The sequence below is a fragment of the Diabrotica undecimpunctata genome, chromosome 4 (assembly GCF_040954645.1).
Source record: "Diabrotica undecimpunctata isolate CICGRU chromosome 4, icDiaUnde3, whole genome shotgun sequence".
NCBI lineage: Eukaryota > Metazoa > Arthropoda > Insecta > Coleoptera > Chrysomelidae > Diabrotica > Diabrotica undecimpunctata.
Window position 1 is genome coordinate 58,572,342 of NC_092806.1, and position 20,390 is coordinate 58,592,731.

The 20,390-nt window shown below is 31.2% G+C and overlaps 1 protein-coding gene across 5 annotated transcripts in view; it reads right to left on the bottom strand.

The window, feature by feature from the left end:
* Nucleotides 1-20,390, bottom strand: part of LOC140439553 (sodium-independent sulfate anion transporter) — a 210,724-nt gene that overhangs the window by 49,448 nt on the left and 140,886 nt on the right. The gene's annotated exons all lie outside the window — the stretch shown is intronic.

Consider the following 20,390-nt stretch of genomic DNA (forward strand, 5'->3'; position numbering starts at 1 on the left):
TTCAATATGTACTCGTATATGTAATATATGTAATACTTTTAAAGTTATGAAACTCAATAAGTATCAGTAAGAATAAATATTTATTATATATGAGTATGTATAATCGAGCAAACAAAAAAACACTCCAAGTATTATTTAAACAAAATCAATATATATATTTATTTAATTGTAACTGGAAATATACGCATAAAATATTTTTAAAACCGGTGTTCAATTAATATTGCGTTTTTTTTAATTTCCTAAGTTATATAAAATAAATATATAATCATAAACCCCTTGTATTTAAAGAATTCTAAATTGTAGATTGTAACAGAAATTGAACGTTTTTGGAAACTTTCAACGGCTGTACTTCGATTTAACAATAAGTCAGGTAGAGACCCTGGTTTGGGATTATCGCATCTGTTGCAAGATGTGTACCGCTGTGGAATTTATGTACCGATAGTGGAAATTTTTCAATGATTTTAAACGACCTTTGGTAAGAAACTTTGCCCAAATATTTAAAAATTTATATAATTTGATCACGTTTTTAATTGAATAAATTATTTAAACTAATTTTAATGCGGCTAGAAGGACCAAATGAATGAATATTAAGTTCTATAAGAGACATTCACTCATAATTGTTTATTTATATAGGTGCTGGTTTAGATTTAATATGAAAATAAGTTATAGGTAAATTTATCAATTAATATAAATACTATGTGTGTATGCAATCAAATTACGGTACCTGTGATGCTGTGATGTTGATGTATACTTCTTCTTCCTCAGTGCACTGGGCGATTCGGGAACAAAATCTTCTCACAATGTCACGTGGTTAGGGTACTATTTACACAAATACTGGAGTGTTTAGCGCGACGATTTATACAGGACTATCTCTAAACTAAGACTGAAATATATGCGTGTCGTCCCGTCGCTTGCTCCCTTAAGAGTAGGGGGGCTGTACAGGTCCGTATTAATTTACGATGACGAAACATACACACACGTTAAGTAAAGAATTAAAATATAAAATAAAAATAAAATAATAAAAATTATTAATAAAAACTGAGAATATGTGGAGGGACGTAACAGATGATTCTTGAAGATTTCTACAAGGCTGCTTTTCTTTTGAGAGTGTCGAATTGTTTGTCTCTGTTTGGGGAAGATAGTTAGTTTCATAACAAGAGCTATTTGGGGATGGCATAGGTGTGTGTGTTGTTGAGGCTGGTGATGTTACAGAATCATTGGTACTGGATGAGTAATAGTTCTGGTTATCTGAATAATATCTTGCTGTGTTGTTATTGGCCGAAGGTGTATGCCAACTTTGATAACATGGAAATGGCTGATCGTATTTACCCATAGATGCGTCATACAAAATATTAGAGATCAAATGCTCTACCGTGTTTTTAGCGTTTTCATTTTGAAGATTTTCGATTTTACAAGCAACTAGTTCGCCGAAAATTTGGAACCGATTACGTGGCTTTTTATTTTGTAGCTGCTTCAGCAATACATATGCCTCTTCCTGTCGTTCGTCAGTTTTCACATCAGCTTGTCTTTTCTTCATTGTTTTTGGACTTTTAAAGAGCCTAGGTCCCTGTTTACTTTTTGTAGTGCTGCTTGTGGAAGGCGTTGGAGATCTGGTTCTGTTTTCATTAGGCTTTGTAGGTGTTTCAGTAATAGCAGCAACAGTTTTGTTCAGAGTGTCGACGTCATTGTTCGCCTCTCCAACAATAAAAGAAGAATCAGTTACTGCATCTGCCTCGTCTGCTATATTGGAATCTTGCGATTCAACTTCCCCGCTGTCCGTTGCACTGCTGTCTGACCCATCATCTTCACCCTGAAAATTAAAAATATATTTTTACTTCTTACTCTTTTAATATGAAATACAAATTATATTTAAAGCGAGAGAAGTTTTGATTAAACAAATTTACCGGTTTTTAATTTTTCAGATGCCTCAGAGTAGAGAGGAGTGGCTTATTACGGGACATCAATTCGCTAATCTTTGGAATTTTCCTAAATGTGCCGGGGTCATGGATGGCAAACACATTATGATACAAGCACCAAAACATAGTGGCAGTGAATTTTATAATTATAAGTCCTTCTTCAGTGTGGTGTTATTTATTGTGGCCAACGCAAATTATGAGGTGATGTATCTTAATGTGGGCAGCCAAGGTCGTATATCCGACGGTGGAGTGTTTGACAGTACTCATTTCAAAAAAATGTTATATCAAAACACGCTCAATTTGCCTGAATTAGAACCATTGCCAGGAAGAACAAAAGCTGTTCCGTTTGTTTTTCTAGGAGATGACGCTTTTCCCCTATCACCAAACTTATTGAAACCTTACCCTGGCACTCAAGAGAAAGGTTCCTCAAAACGAATTTTTAATTACCGCTTGTCACGCGCTAGGCGTATTTCTGAGAACGTTTTTGGAATCATGTCTACTAGGTTCAGGGTATTAAGAAAACCCATGCTACTTGAACCCGACAGAGTGGAATTAGTTGTTGCTGCATGTGTATATCTCCATAATTTTCTGAGAAGCAGTTTACATTCCCGAAAGTCATACTCACCTCCTGGCACCTTTGATTCAGAAGACAAAGATACGGGCGAAAGGATCCCAGGTTCTTGGAGAAACGAAATAAAGAACAATATGTTTGCATCACTGCAAAAACAAGCACGTAATTCAACGTTGGAAGCTAAACAAGTTCGAGATGAATTTGCTCAATATTTTATGTCACCCGAAGGAATGGTTCCATGGCAAAATAATTTTTAACTTTGTATAAAAATTACAAATAAAACAAAAAAATACGTACCTCACTTGTAGTTATTCCTTTTTCAGTACATTTTCTAACTTTGTTCCTGCCCGCAAGAAACAACAAGACTTCATAAGCAAACCATTTTGAAATATTACGATATAGTACGATATTTTTTTCTTTCTCTATAGAATTGTGCAATAACATTTTTCTTTTCACTTCTTCTATATTTGAGCCTGTTTTTTCTGCCAATGTTGTCCAAGCATCGTGTTTCGCATTTCTACATTTATACTGGGCGTACTTTGTATTCCATAAACACTCACAAAGCTTATAGTTTTCGATTAATTCGAGTACTAACTCATTTGTCCACATGAACGGCATTTTTCTATTTTTTCACACGTCCGACCGACTATAAATTATTCCACGTTCGCCGTCGAGCTGCACTAGACAAAAACAAGTCACTACAAGTTGCTGTATCTGTTTCCACTCAGACAACAATATGTTTATGTTGCCTGTTGTTGCCGTATTTCTTTTGAAGTTTACCGCTAAAACTGGAAACCACCAACAATCTCAAACATGCAACATTTGTTGTCGAAACAAGAAGAAACACTTAGGAACTTTGAGGAACTTTGCGAAACATTTTTAAGCAACAAGCAACAGAAACACAAAAGTTCCTTCATGTTCCTCTGGTGGAAACTATACTTTAGGTCGCAGGTCATTATAAATGCCGTACAAAAATGTTTGGCCAAAAAACTTACCCCGTTGAGTGGTAAGTTTATCTTACCTGTGACTCACGTGTACCGATAAAAATTGACCGCATAGTTTCTAAAGTTGTTATTACATATTGTATATAGTATTAATTATATGTGATTCATCTTGGTTTAAATATTTATTATAGTATTAATTATATGTGATTCATCCTGGTTTAAATGACCCATTAAAAATCTCCAATGGGCTTGCAGAATCTATTGCAACAAAAAATACATTTTACATTTGTTTTCACATTTCTATAATCGTTTCAAAAACATTTTTAAAATAAATATTAAAATTATTAATGGCCTTAAATTGTAAATGTTTATAAATTCAAAAATAATATATATTTAATTGTTCATATTTAAAATTTTAATAATATTAAGATTATATAATTTTTTTTGAAAACGATTTTCGGATTGGAAATTCAAACGTCAAAACAATGTGTCCAGGCGGTATCTGTTTTAAGTTGGGTGTGAAGCATGTAAACGCACTTTTTGCATAAATCGCTCCAAAATATCACTACAAATGATAATTTCACTATGCTTGAGCTGTAATATGGGCTAACTTTTTATTACACAAAATATGAAAAAAAATTCAAAAATTCGATATTTTTCCTCCTTTTTTCGCATATATCTCAAGCACTGTTAGTTTTAGAACAATTTTATATTAGACATAAAAGTTTTGTAAGTAAATTTTACATAACACAATGCTAGTTTCAAATCTTCAAATTTGTGTTAAAATTTGGGTTTTCCGAAAACGTGTGGTGATAAGTGGCGATTCGACAAATATTTGAATATGCCAATTTTACTGTGGAAATTGAAAAAGCGGGTGATGAAGATAAACAAGGAAAAAAAGTAATTGAATATATAACTAAATAAGTGATGGATTCGACCCTTACTTGATGGAAATTCATTTTATATACCAATAAAACACTGAAAACTTTGTTTTCAAAACTTCCACAAAATTTATTATAATATCTTATCACTACAGCTGTGCCTTTCTTAAGTAATCTATTTTTGGTATGTGTTTACACCTTCAGTTTTTAATTGAATAGGTTGAGGAGGGGAGAACCGTTTGTCTCAAGTTGGTCATTCAGAAATGTTGTATTTCGTGTGTTTCTTAATTTGTTAATTTCCATAGATTCTAATAAAGATAGCTTAAGGCCTTTATTTTGGATGTGAAGAATTTGAAATATGCCATTAAAAGAATGATTATGATCTAGAAGGTGAAGTGCGTATGTAGAATCTGTTTTTATATTATTTAAAACCCTTTTATGTTCTGCTATACGTTTGTTAAAAGTTCTACCAGTTTAACCAATGTAAGTTTTTGGATAGTCCCACATTGAAGTTTGTATACACCCCTGTGTAAGTGCTTTTTATTTTGGATCTTGTTGTTTTTAATGTATGTATTTGCCTAAGTTGTTGATTGTTCTAAAAGCTGGTGTTATTCCTTTCTTTTTCATGTGTTTGGCTATTTTTGTTGATATATTGCCTGTACTCGTATATGTAATTGAGCAGACGGTACTGGGTTTTTCTCTGGTGGTGGAAATACTAATTTCAGGGCTTTCTTGTGTAGTTTTTGAATTAAAATTTTTATTAATTTTTTGTTCGTTGTACCCATTGTTTACTGCTATTTGCTTAATGATATTTATTTCTATCTCAAAGCTGTATCGGAATTTCTATTAATCTATGTAACATGCTATGATACGCTGCCAATTTATGTTATGTAGGATGGGATGATGAATTGTGTATAGTCGTGTCAGTATGGGTAGGTTTATGAAATACGGAGAACTCATGTTTGTTTTTAAGTATGATAATTCTTAAATCGAAAAAATTAAGGATTTATTTTGTTCTGTTTCTATTGTAAATTCAATATGACTATGGAGTGAACTAATATATGTAAAAATTGGTCAAGTTGTCTGCCAGTTCCTGTAAAACATACCAGTGTATCGTCTACGTATCTCCACCAATATAAAAACTGTTTGAATAATATTTTGAAATCTTTAAACTACTGTCTATGAACTTTTATTGTTATATAATTAGATAAGGCCATATTATAATAAAATATTAAGAATTTGTAACATATTTAGTTTATTATAATACTAATCATTTATTTATTATTTTTGAATAACTAAAATAAAGTTTATTATTAACAAATTTGTAACAAATATTGTTTTTTCATGTTAAAATGTCCTAACATTTATATAGATAGATAAATTATCTAGATAAATGAGATTTTTAAGCAAATAATGTTTCAGATACATGGTTTAAAATAATTTAGAATTAGCATCCGTTAATGAAATTATTATTTTTCTCCTAAAATATTAAACAAAAAATTTATATATAGAAAAGAAGAGTAGTTTATTACGCACGTGTTGGGCAATTTGTGTGAGGATTTTGAGTTAGTGATAAGATTAGTCATTTGCAATAATTAATGGGCAATTAAACATTTATTGAATACATTATAATAAATTTTATGACCAGAATTCTGTAATCTTGTACATTGCATTTTAAATAAAACTTCTGATTTGTTGAATAATAAACAATATTATAAGAGACTAAGAGTAAACAAAAATTAATTGAGCCAGATATATCTTCAAGTAATTGAAAATGTATAATGCGATAGCTCCCAATTCATAAGACAACTCTCAGTATCGGACCAATTGTCTATTCAACTGGATGTTGTAATGGGCCAATTTCAACACATCTAACTGATGTGTTAACTTATTAGTGTACTACAGTGTATACTGTATTAAATAAAAAGAATATTTTTTATATAAAAGATTCCTTTGCATTTAGGGAATTTATAAACGATTTTAAGCTTCCTGATGACTATATAGTAGTTAGTTTTAACGTTGTCTCCTTATCCACCAAACTACCTTTGAACACAATCATTCAGAGTATTGTAAGACATTGGGACGAGATTGCGTTACATACTTTGATCACTATCAAGTTTTAAGAAATATATTGATTTTGTCTTTGTCTTCTTCTTAACATGCCATACACCAAAGTGCGTAGGCGACTATCTCATTACTAGAATTCTGTTCTTGGCGGCGTGACACAGCTCGCCTGTATTGTGTATTCCTGTCCATTCTTTAATATTTCTTAACCAGGATAATTGTTTGCGGCCGGCTCCTCTCCTACCTTCGATCTTCCCTTGTAGGATTAACTGCGGTATTTCATATTTTGCTCCTCTCAATATGTGCCCAAGGTAACCAATCTTGCGTTTTTTAATTAATTTAAAGAGTTCTCTTTCCACGCCGGCTCTCTTAAGGACGTCATCGTTTCGAACTCTTTGTCTTTGACTTTAACATATTTATTTTTAATGATTAATACTATAAGCAGGTGTCTGGCACTCCAATAGGATCCTGTATATCACCAATTTTATGCAATTTAGTATTAGATCATTTGGTGTCAAATTGTCTTGATAAATTAGAATATCACGTTCAATTTGTTAAAAGATATGTGGATGATCTAGTCTTAATACTACTTCAAATAAAATCAACTATAAAATTAATGGGAAAATTCCAGTAGTTGGCTGTATACCATAGTTAAAAAACTAATACAAAAGTAAAAACTTCAAATTTTTATATTGGTATAAATTTTTTTTTATTAAAACTTGTTAAAACTATCGTCCAAAAATTAGAGATGCATAACCGGTGGTCTGTGTCGTTCGAACTGACAAGAACCACGTGTTCCAGTCGCTCAAGAGACCATGTTGCTCTTTAAGTATTAACATTTACAACCAATGTAATGTAAACTATATATTGATGTCTCCACTGAAATTTTAGTGTTAGCTACAAGTACTAACAGAATGCACTGAGGATGATCTGATTCAGATCGAAAACGTTATGCATCTCTAATTTTTGGACGACACTTTTAACAAGTTTTAATAAAAAAAAATTTATACCAACATACAAATTTGAAGTTTTTACTTCTGTATTAAAATCAATTATATTCTACAAATGTTCAATAGTTATAATGAACATCTACAATTCATTTGCGAGGAAGAGGTAGATGTTCAATAGTAATAGTGAACATCTACAATTCACTTGCGAGGAAGAGGTAGACAAAACCCTGCCATTCCTTGACATGTTGATTATGAGATGTGATGTTACATACATGACAATGACAATATTCTTAAAACCAAATGGTACAGACAGCCAATGTGTAACAATAAGTATATTATGCTATTATTCTTGCCATTCAAAGAAAATGCAGTATAATTTGATAACATCATTGAAACATCGTGTTAATAGGCTTTTCCTTCCAGAGTTTGTTCAAAAAGATCTACTTATTTTACGTAACATTTTGGTTGAAAATTCATACCCATTGAAGTTGGTAAACAGCTGCTTATTTAATCTTCCTGCTGTGCACATTTCGAATACAGTCAACTTCGTACAGCATCTCGACCTAATGTTGATACCATTGCAAGCAATCTCACAAGTCTTTACTGCTCTTTTTCATTTATATCTAATTTTACTCCTAAATTAAAATGAATTTTCAGCTAATTTGAAAGAGTCAAGATAGCAACTAAAAATATTAAAACTCTGAGGTTTCCAGAGAGTCTTCTAACATTATTGCCACAAATTGATCGCATTGCTCCTGTAGTGATCCTTTACCAAGTTAACATGCGCCTTTTCTAACTTGGCTGCACCACACTGAAAACGACCAATAGTCAGAAATACGTATATACGGTTGCCTTCCATCTTGTACACATATTTTATTATAGTTTTTTATCCTTTGCTGCGAGCTATGCCGATACCTACTAACTTTATTTTGATATTAACTCGCGTTAACCTTTTCTTGTTGTTTGAAACCGTTTAAACGTTTGGCATTCCTTTCCTCAGGTAGCTTCTAACATTATTGCCACAAATTGGTCGCATTGCTCCTGTAGTGAATATATATATATATATATATATATATATATATATATATATATATATATATATATATATATATATTATATATATAGTGCTAGTCAAAAGTCAGTTCCCCCTCGTATCTTTTAAACGGTTATTGTTATAATAGTGAAATTTGGAGGGAGGTAATAAACAAGTAAGCTTCTCAACTACTAGTCATAACAGGTGAAGTAATAGTGACAGATGACGTTACAGCACCACTGTGATAGATAATTTTAAATGAGACCTCAATGAGACAGTCATAATAATTTTGTTTGAGTTTAAGCTCATTTTGATGAATAAATTAAATAAATACTAAAATTGTAGCTTCTCATTTAATTAATAAATATTTAACAACCAGTTCTCATAGTAAATGTTCAAAATGTGCTCCACCTACTTCCTGACAGTAATGCATCCTATTTCTAAACTCTTACCGTACTCGTTCAAAGGTTTCGGGGGAAATTGCCCTACACTCTTCAACAATTCGTTGTTTCAAAATGTCAATATTGTCAGGTGTAGCGTAAACTTTAGATTTCAAGTATCCCCACAGAAAAAAAGTCTAATGGTGTGAGGTCCGGTGACCGAGCTGGCTAGTCTATCGTACCTCGCCGTCCAATCCATTTACCACGATATTATTCATCTAGGTAACGTCTTACTGCACCATAATGGTATGCAGGAGCACCATCTTGTTGAAATGCATTTCCAAGTTGCCGAATTCATCTGGATTATCCTCCAGAATTTCAAGTATTAACGGTTCAATTGCATTTTGTAACATCTTCAGATACATTTTACCGGTTAAGTTAATGTTGAGAAAAACAACTATGTGGTTTCCCTAAATACCCGCCCCAAACATTTATTTTTTTTGGAAATTGAGTATGTGTTTCACGAAAGACGTGAGGATTTGTGTCACTCCAATAGCTCACATTGTGTGTGTTAACATTTCCATTAAGAGAAAAAGTACCTTCGTCACTAAAACAAATTGTTTTTATGTAATCGGGCTGTTGGTTAATTTTATTGGACATATTTTCACAGAATTGTAGTCTTCAGTCGGGGTCATCATCTGAAGGTTGGTGCACAATTTTCAATTTGTATGGATAAAATTTGTTTTCAGCCAACACTCGGTGTACTGTTTTTGGCTGATTCCATAGATAGATGCAACTTGGACTGTAGAAGAACTAGGGTTCACTACCATTTCTGAAATTATGTCAATTTTGTCATCACTAATTGTTGGTCGACCAGATCGTTTGACATCTTGAACACTACGTGCTTGTTTAAACTTCCGAAGAAGCTTCCTCAAATAAGCTCTCGATGTAGGGCGATCGGAGTACTTCTCATTAAAAAGACGTTCCGCTGCATGGAAATTATTTCCACATTCACCAATTATTAACACAGCTGCTACTTTGTCGGCTACACTACGTACCATTCTGCCTTTGTAAAAATTCAAAAGTCTCGTTAAACAATAAATTAAATATTAACTAAGAACAACTAACTAAAAACAACTTGACTAAACTTGAATTGACTAAACTAAGCAGAAACAGAAACTAAATATTGAGCTATAAACGCTTTTGCAAACTAAAAACAACTAGAGAATTGACAGACGTCAACTTTTTTGACAATTAACCAAAGGCGGACGTTAGAATTTTTATTAATTAAATACCAAACTAGAATTTTAGTATTTATTTAATTTATTCGTCAAAATCATCTTAAATTCAAACAATATTAGTATGCCTGAATAGGTATATTAAAATAATTGTAGTTTCGTATTTAATTAATAAATATTCTAACGTTCGCCTCTGGTTGATTGTCAAAAAAGTTGACGTCTGTCAATTCTCTAGTTGTTTTTAGTTTGCAAAAGCGTTTATAGCTCAATATTTAGTTTCTGTTTCTGCGTATTCTGCGTAGAGTATTGAAAAACGTCAACTTTTTGACAAGTAACCAGAGACGGAGGTTTTAATATTTATTAATTAAATGCGAAACTACAATTTTAATATTTAAGTCTAATTTTAATTTAATATTTAATTTAATCATCAAAATGAGCTTAAACTCAAATAAAATTAGTATGGTTGAATAGGTATTTTCAATACCTTTCAAACGAGGTATCACTTGTCATAAGGTCCTATTTAAAATTATCTGTCACAGTGGCGCTGTAACGGCATCTGTCACTATTACGTCATTTGTTATGACTAGTAGAAGCCTACGTCTGTTTATTACCCGCTTCCAAATTTCACTATTATAAGTAAATAACCGTTCAAAAGATACGAGGGGGGGATTTTTTGACTAGCACTGTATATATATATATATATATATATATATATATATATATATATATATAACCGGTTTGACTTCGCACTCTTTTAACTGCATTATCATTATATATGTTATTTGAAATTTACTAAGGACTATGTAGAAAACGGAAACAGTAAAATGAAACTTATTTTCTAAATTTTTATAAAAACGTAAGTACTGTACAGTTACATTATATAGTCTGGTTTTGATACAAGTATGTGACATTAACGTTGATTTTAAAAATGTTGGAAAATTTTAAATTTAAATAAATTTTTGCAATTCATTTTTATCATAAATTGCATACTTATTACAATGAATATAATTTGAATTATTCAATATGTTAATTTTGTATATTTTAACTACTAGATTTTCATTTTTCCATTTAATATTGTGTGTATGATCTTCCATAATATTTGCCAATATAGGTATTAAAATTAGAATTTCGCAGCAAAATCACTGAGAATCCTAAATAATTTTACAGATGATAGGATTGATCACCCGTTTATCGTTGAATTATGGAAAACTCTACGTGATTGTGTTGAATATAAGATATAACATAAAAATTAATATGGTAAAATTAAGGAAACATATATATTGATTTATACACAAAATAAAACGTAAAGCATAACAAAGAGGAAGATATTACTTATTTGAGTCGAGATCATCGATCAACGTCTGTACTACGAGCGTCAGAGGCTCAGAGCCTCAGAGCGTCAGAGCCTGTTGTTGAGAGGCTTGAGGCATATGAAAAAAATGACCAAATATTAGTGAATTACGAAAGGATCCCAATAACAAAAATACGATACTATGTTGAATTAAGAATCCTCTATTGAAGTTTACTCTGCGAGTATAGTTATGAGCTTTGTTTAAAATTTTGTGCACGAAGCAATTGTTACATACATAAAGTCATCAAAAAATGAGACTTGGTTAGTATGACTTATTCGTATTTGTCAGAATTCTGTCCAGAGATCTGTAATTTAAAATAGGCAAAATGCTCTACTGTAGGTTATTTCTCAAAAGAGAAATGTAAAAATATAAGGAATGTGCACATAAAAAAATAAAGGATTTAGTAATCTAAGAAGATAATAAGATATTGTTAGGGAGAAAGATTCCTTAACCCTCCGGAAGTCGCGGCTGATCTGAGAGATACATTGAAAACATTTTTATAAATATTTTGAAAGAAGTGCATCGTATAATTATACGGCACTGTCTAGCTTCACATTTATGTCTTAGGAGTGGGGAAACACACAACGTCGGCTTTCAGGTAATTCCTAGCGGTTGAGAAGAGCTTCAGAGTATGTTTCTCGATTCTGACGATGGAAATGAAAGAAATGAGTTTGACGACGAAAGTGGCGTGGACGAAATCGATAATGTCGAAGAGCGATCAGAAAACTCGGATAGTGAAGAAGACATTTCTAGTGAGGACAGCGAATAGAACGTATATGAAAACGGGGAGTATTTTTTCTAAAAAGAAAAAGTAACAAAGTGGGGAAAAAAGCGAGTTTACGGAAATAAAATTAGGTGACAGAAACAAAATATTCTGTGTCAATTGTATCTAGTAAGGAATAGTGCAAAAAAATGCAAAAACTGAATATGAATGCTGGAGCTGTTTCGTGTCAGAAGAACTTTTAGATTTAATTTTACATTATAAAAATAAATATATAGACTTTATTTCAAGTAGATATTCCAGAGAAAGAGATGCTAAACAAACCGACAAATAGAACTAAAATCATTTTTGGGTCTTTTGTATTTAGCTGGCTTACACCGCAGTAAACGACTAAATTTGGAAGATTTATGGGCATCAGATGGTAGTTAAACTTACGATGTCAATGCGAAGATTCAAATTTATTCACAACTGTATAAGATTCGACGACAAGACGACTCGACCAGATCGACTAAAGATTGATAAGTTGTCAGCTGTTAGACAAATCTTTTTACTATTTGTAGAAAATTGTAAAAAAGGATACTCTATGGGACAAAACGTAATTATAGACGAAATGTTGGCAAGCTTTCGGAGCAGATGCGGATTTAGGCAATATATCCCATCAAAGCCTAACAAATATGGGATTAAAATTTTTCCATGGTTGATTCTAAGCTATTTTACACAGGTAATATGGAAATTTATGCAGAACTGCAGCCTGAAGGTCCATTTCGTGTCAGCAATAAACCAGTAGGTGTGGTCAAGAGATAAGCTGAATCTATCTATAATTCAGTGCGAAATATTACTACTGACAGTCAGAAGAAAAAAATGTCAACTATCACCTGAAATAGTGAGTACGGCAAACAGACCAATACAATCTAACTCTTCAAAAACGTCAAACAACTGTCAAAGTGTATAGAAGCATTTCAAAGTTTCTCCTTAAAATTTAAATATTTAAACGATTATTTCTTAAATTCTGAACGTGTAAATAGTTAATAGTAGTAAAATCAACATCCTATTCGAGTTAATTAGTTTTTATTAGGCAAAAACAGTGTTAGAATCAAATTCATCTAGGATCAACGGTTGAATCTGCAACGTAGCAGAAGCAACTCGAAGAGAAGGCAGTAAAAAATAGGCATGGAGGAGATTCCGCCGAAGCCTCCAGATGGAGGGAAGTTTTATATAGAATTGGGGGAAGATAGGATGATGGAAATTGAGGAATTGAAAAGGAATAGAAGTATTAGGGTGAATGATGTAAAGGTAACAACAGATCAGGTAACAGATAGATCAGGTAATCCAAATTTAAATAAAGTTATAAATTTAAGATTAAATAATAGATATAAATTAGGAGATAATGCACCATATATAGTACATATAGAAAATAAAAACGGTAATATCGGCAAATTACACAGGATAGGCACGGCCCGATTAATTTTACGTTCAGTACCTGAAATTGAAAATAATATCACACAAATTACGGTAGTTGGTAGGAATAAAATTAAGGTAGAACTCAATAATTTTGCTAGTGCTAATAAATTAATTGAATCTGAAAATTTAAAAAGCAAACAGTACGAGGCATATATTCCAACGTTTTTTACACAAAGCAAAGGAGTTATAAAGTCTGTAGATAAAGAGATAGAAGAGGATGATTTGTTATCATTAATTCAACCTAGGTTTGGAATGAGGTTTGAAGTCTTACATGTAAAAAGAATAATGCGGAAAGTGGTACAAGAAAATGGATCTACCATTTATGTAAAAACTGGAACTGTAATAGTAACGTTTAAAGGTCAGTCTATACCTACAACCGTAGTAATAGAAAAAATGATATACGAGGTTGAAAATTACACACCCAGAATGTTACAATGTTTAAAGTGCTTGAGATTTGGGCATATACGTGCTCAATGTAGGGGAAAAGATAGGTGTGAAAGATGCGGTGAAGAACATAATAAATCAAATTGTACCAATCCGAACAATTTATTTTGTGTATTGTGCAAAGGAAAACATAGCCCTACTGACAAGGGAGCAAATTGTATGGAAAGAGAAAAACAGGAGTATATTAAAAAGATTATGAATACTGAAAATATAACATATTACGAAGCTAATAATAAATATAGAAAATATTATTCAACAGTAAGTAAAGAACAAGAAAGTACTTCCAATAAATATACAATCTATAAACGAAAACGATCAAATAGTATTGATTCTAGTAATGTAGACAAAGAAATAATGGAAGCGCACAGAAAAATCTTGCAAACACCAAAAGTACAAAGTCAACCTTGTTATAATTTTAACAACCCTAATTATTATAATAAAACACAGATACAAAACGATAATCAAAGTAATATAGGAGAAATTATAGTAAACTTTATTTCAACAACTTTAAATAAGATTAATCACAATTTAGACGAAAAAACATTGCTGTTACTGAAAAACAATATTTCACAATTATTATTAAATCGTGATGGCTAACATATCATTTCTTCAATGGAATGCGCGGTCAATTAAAACAAATAAGGGTTATTTAGAAAAATTTTTGTATGACAATAAAATAGATATAGGACTTATATCAGAAACATGGTTAAAAAAAAAACTTTATTAACTTTACGGGTTATAATATCTTTAGGAACGATAGGGATGATGGATATGGTGGTGTGGCCATACTATTGAAAAAAAAAATTAATTTTTATAATAGTCCTACTTTTCATCCAATCAATGACGTAATGTGTAATAGCATATCGATTAAAATTAAAACCGGTAAAAAGATTAACATTTATTCTATTTATGTAAAACCAAATCTCAAAATTACAGTAAATGAATGGAAAAAGTTTTTTAATAGTATGGAGAAGCCTTTTATAATTGGTGGTGATTTTAATAGCCACAATTATGTTTGGGGTTGTAGTACTGTAGACACTATAGGAAAAAATCTGTTAGAAGCTATTGAGGACTGTAATCTCGTACTTTTAAATAATGGCAAAGAAACTTTGCTGCGTAGACCTAACAGTATTAATAAATCGGCAATAGACCTTACAATATGCTCAGCAAATATTAGTCATTGTTTCGATTGGGATGTTGTGGACAATACTTTGGGATCCAATCATTTTGCTATTGTTATAAAGTCAAATATTGATGTTAATAAAGCTGAATGTGTAAATACAAAATTCCAATGGAATATAAATAAAGCGGACTGGTCTCTTTTCTCTTCTATCACTGATAATTTCATGGAACTCGATAATAATTTAAATTACCAACAATTTTTAAATAAATTAAACGAATATTGTAAAATATGTATACCGGAGAAAAGAACAGGGACTAGTCCACGATTTAGGAAAACTTGGTGGAATGACAATTGTAAAAAGGTTATTCAAGAACAACAACTTGCTTTGCGCAAGTTTAAGTTACAGTCCAATATACAAAATTATATAAATTATAATAAATGTGTAGCAGAAACCAAGAAAGTTATATTAAGGAGTAAGCGTAATGCATGGAAAAATTTTTGTGAAACTTTAAACAAAAATACACCAATAAAAAATATGTGGAATCAAGTCAAACGTTTAAATAACATCTTTAAACCACAAATAAATCCAGTGACCGAAGGAGAATGGGTTGAGGAGTTTTTGAGAAAATTATGTCCAGATAATATATTTTCAAAAATTAATGTAATGGAAAGGAAAAACTCTAATCATCCACTTTCAGTGCCATTTAGTTTATACGAATTAGAAATAAGTCTTAAGAACAAGAAAAACACTTCTCCGGGAATAGATAATATACATTATATTATGTTGGCAAATTTACATCAAAAAGGAAAAGAAACACTATTAAAAATTTTTAATCAAATATGGCAATCAGAAGATATTCCAGATAGTTGGAGAGAGTACCGGGTGATTCCTATTCTTAAACCAAATCGAAATTCTGATTCGGCAGAATCTTATAGAGGTATTTCATTAAGCTCTTGCATAATAAAAACACTGGAAAGAATGATAAAACTTAGACTCGGAAGATGGTTAGAAAAAAATAATAAAATATCACAAACACAATTTGGATTTCGAAAAAATCATTCTACTGTGGAAGCAGTGAGCCACTTGGTAACAGACATAAATTTAGCGTTTACGTCAAATTCTTCAGTAACAGCTCTTTTATTAGATGTTGAATCAGCATACGACAACGTTAATTTAAGTATACTATATAACAAAATGACACAAATAGGTCTTCCCGAATGTTTCTGTCAAAAAATAATAAAACTATATGACTGTAGAAAAATTTATGTATCGGTAAATGGTAACACAATTGGTACAAGGTTAGCAATGGATGGTTTACCTCAAGGAGGAATATTAAGCCCGTTGTTATATTTAATTTATACTGCTGATCTAGCAAAAAATTTAAACTCCACAAGAATTTTACAATTTGCCGATGATATAGTCATTTATAAAGAACATATTAAAATAGAAAATGCAGTCAAATCCATTGAAGAAGGAGTCAAACATATTAAAACATGGAGTAAATTACATGGACTAAATATATCTGATTCCAAAACTAAATTATGTATTTTTACAAGAAAACGAAAAGAGATACCCAAATACATCTTAATAAACAATGTCTACTATCCAGTGCAAAGTTATGTTAAATATTTGGGTATTACTCTTGATAGACAGCTTCTCTGGAAAGAACATATAGACAACATAGTTAAAAAAACAGAAAAGGGAATAAATCTTCTTCGATTCGTGTCACACTTACGGTGGGGAGCAGATCCAAATATTTCTTTGTTATTATTTAAAAATAATATAAGAGCTATTATCGACTATGGATCAATATTATACAGTGACGCATCACAGTGTCATTTAAACAAAATAGACAAAATCGTTAATAAATGCCTTAGATTGTGTATAGGAGCCCTAAGAAGTACACCCATTAGTAACCTACAAGTCGAATGCTGTGAAATGCCAATGGATATAAGACGAAAAAAACTTGGCGTCAGACTTTTAGTTAGATTGTACGAGAAAAAGTCAAGTTTAATATCCAAAATACACCAGCTGTTCTTAGCAGACTTAACAGAAAAATATTGGATAAAAAAGAAAACTCTAAATATAGTAGATTTCTATTCAAAAATGACAATATATGATAAACAACTATATAAATATGACTTAAACCCAAATTACAATATTGACTTTAATACTCTGGAACAAGTTCAGGTATACTTCTTAAGGGATTACAGCAATTTACCTTTATCTTTAAGAAAATTAATGTTTATATCTGACAGTTCACAATTGTTCAAAGGTTATTATATGCTATATACAGATGCATCCAAAAGTATCGAAGGTGTGGGATGTGCATACTGGGATAACAATAATAAAAACAGTAAAATGTTTAAACTCAATTCCATCATGAGTATATACACAGCTGAATTAATAGCTATAGTGGAAGCACTAAAATATTTATCTAATATAAATCATTCAAAGTTTATAATTTATAGTGACAGCAAAAGTTCTTTAAGTAAAATTGGTGCCATAAATCCTAAATCAAAAGTAAATTACATTGAATTATATATAATAAATAAAATTAAAGAACTTCAGCAACAAGGCAAAACTGTTAAGTTGGCATGGATTAAAAGCCACTGTGGAATAACTGGAAATGAAATAGTAGATGAATTGGCAAAAAACGCGGTTACACAAGGAGTATTAACTCATTATCTTTGTACGTCTAGAGATATAGAATCAGACATATACAAAGAGCTTAAGAAAGAATGGAAAGAAAGGTATATTAATGAGAATATAAATACAGGAAACCATTACAAAGCAATCAGAAACTATATTACGGATAAATCTTGGTTTTCTAAAATGGAGTCGACAAAGGATATGACAAGAACTATATGCAGAATGAGATTTAACCACTGTCTTACACCATCATATATGTTTAAAATGAACCTAGCTGATAGTCCACAATGTATTTGTGGTCAGATAGGTAACCTACAACATAAGATTTTGGACTGTTCTCTTATATCTAATAAGATTAATAATTTTTTAAATTCGCTGTATTCTTTTACCGATGTCCACCATCCCATTAATTTAAATTATTTATTAACATTAGAAAACAATGAGGTTTTATATAGATTATTGTATAAACATGTTTTAGATATTAAACTCAAATTGTAAATGTAAATATAGAGTAAGTAATTCTTTGTAATTTGTTAGAAAAAAAAAAAAAAAAAAATAAAAAAAAAAAGAAAATGAAAAAATAAATTAAAAAATATAAGAAATAAATAATAATTAAAAAAAAAAAATAAAAAAAAAATAAATAAATAAATAAAAAAAAAAGAGAAAAAATGAGGAACTTGGACAGTCCACAGTAAAATAGCTATTGAATAAAGTAGATAGCTGCAGAGTTTGCTGTGGAACTCTGAGGACCTCAACACCTATTTTATAATTATAAATAACTAAAAAGCACCTGATAGAAAAAGACTATGAATTAGACTATGTATTGACTATGAATTAGACTATTAGAGACTATGTATTAGAGATAAATACTACTTAGTAATAGATTTAGGATAAGATTGTATAAGAAACAATGACTAATGAAAAAATGAGTAAAAATTGTAAGATTGGCGAATGGATTTAGTGTCCGCAGTCATATAAACCCAAACAAACAACAACAACAACAATCTAACTCTTTGGTTTTAGTGAAGATTGTACTCTTGTATCGCATGTGTTGAAGAAGGGAAAAAACGTAATTTTAGTATCTAGTATGCACTTCGATGACGTAGTAAATTCAGATACACACAAGCCAGAGATAATCCATTATTACAATCAGACGAAATCAGGGGTTGACAGTTTGACACTGTAGACCAAATGGTTGGTTCGTATAATGTAGCCAGATACAGCAGAAGGTGGCCTTTGGTGATATTTTACGTCATCTTGAACGTTGCTAGGATCAACGCACAATCCATTCACATGCTAAATCAGAATTCAAAAATACGACGTACACTCTTCATTCGATACCTTTCAAGTCAGTTATTGTCAGAGCAAATAAAACGACGATCGGATATTACTACAGATATTCACAGACCATTGCAGCTTCAGCTTCAGAAACATAAGGAGGACAATTCAACCAGTGAGGCAGATCCAGATGTTGCTAAAACGGACAATAAAAGAAAAAGGTGTTCTTCTTGCTATGCGACAAAGACAACGCGTTTGTCCAAATACTGTTGTAAATGTTGTACCACATTTTTATGTCTTGAACATAGCAATAATGTTTGCAACAGTTGTTATAACCGTTTTACTAATCCTTCCGCTGATGAATCTGATTAAGCTAAATCTAATTATGTGTTTGGGTTATTTTTGCCATTTTTGTCATTTGAGATGTGGTGCTATAGAAGGATTTTGAAAATACCATGGACCCAACGAGTTACAAACGCAGAAGTGTTAAGAAGGCTACAAAAGGATTGTGAGGTCATAAAGCACATCAAAACAAGAAAGCTGGAATATTTAGGCCATATTACCAGAGGTGCGAAATATGAGATATTAAGGCTCATAATGCAAGGTAAAATCGAGGGTAAAAGATCCATAGGAAGACGAAGAATTTCCTGGCTGAGAATCCTAAGAGAGTGGTATAGTTGCAGCTCAGTAGATCTTTTTAGAGCAGCCGCCAATAAGGTAAGGATAGCTGCGATGAAAGCCAACCTCCGATAGGAGAAGGAACTACAAGAAGAAGAAGAAGTTATTTTTGCCTTAGATTAGTAACAATAATAACAGTTATTACATGTTTTTATTTTGTTATGTTCTTAATACTGCATTTATTTTATTTTTTCTTGACAATAAATTAATTTAAATCCGCTTATGTTTTTACTAGTTATATTCAAAATAAACGTTTCTTCCGATCTCGATCAGTTTTTTTTTTCAATCTTATTGAAACATTAAACTTAAACGAATGTATCTCTGAGATACACCGCGACCTATACAATACACTTTATGACCGCGACCTCCGAATGGTTAAGAAACAGAAAATTCTTAAAAATGCTGGTGTAAAATAAAACCTAACGGTGTACAATAAAAAAATTGATGTAAAACTAAGAAGAGTAATCATAAAAAATTCTGATTTAACGATAATATTAGGAAGACCAGCTGTTCAGAAAAGGAGTCATTGAAATTTAGAAAAAGTCTAAGTTTCGATTAGATTCTGTAGAGAAATAGAGGAGATCGTACAAATTGTGATCAAAATCACATCATAAAAATATTATAAATTTTGAAAATTAAGCAAAACCTAACCAGATATATTTTGGAGTTTTGTATATTTATAACTGTATAAAATAAATTTTAA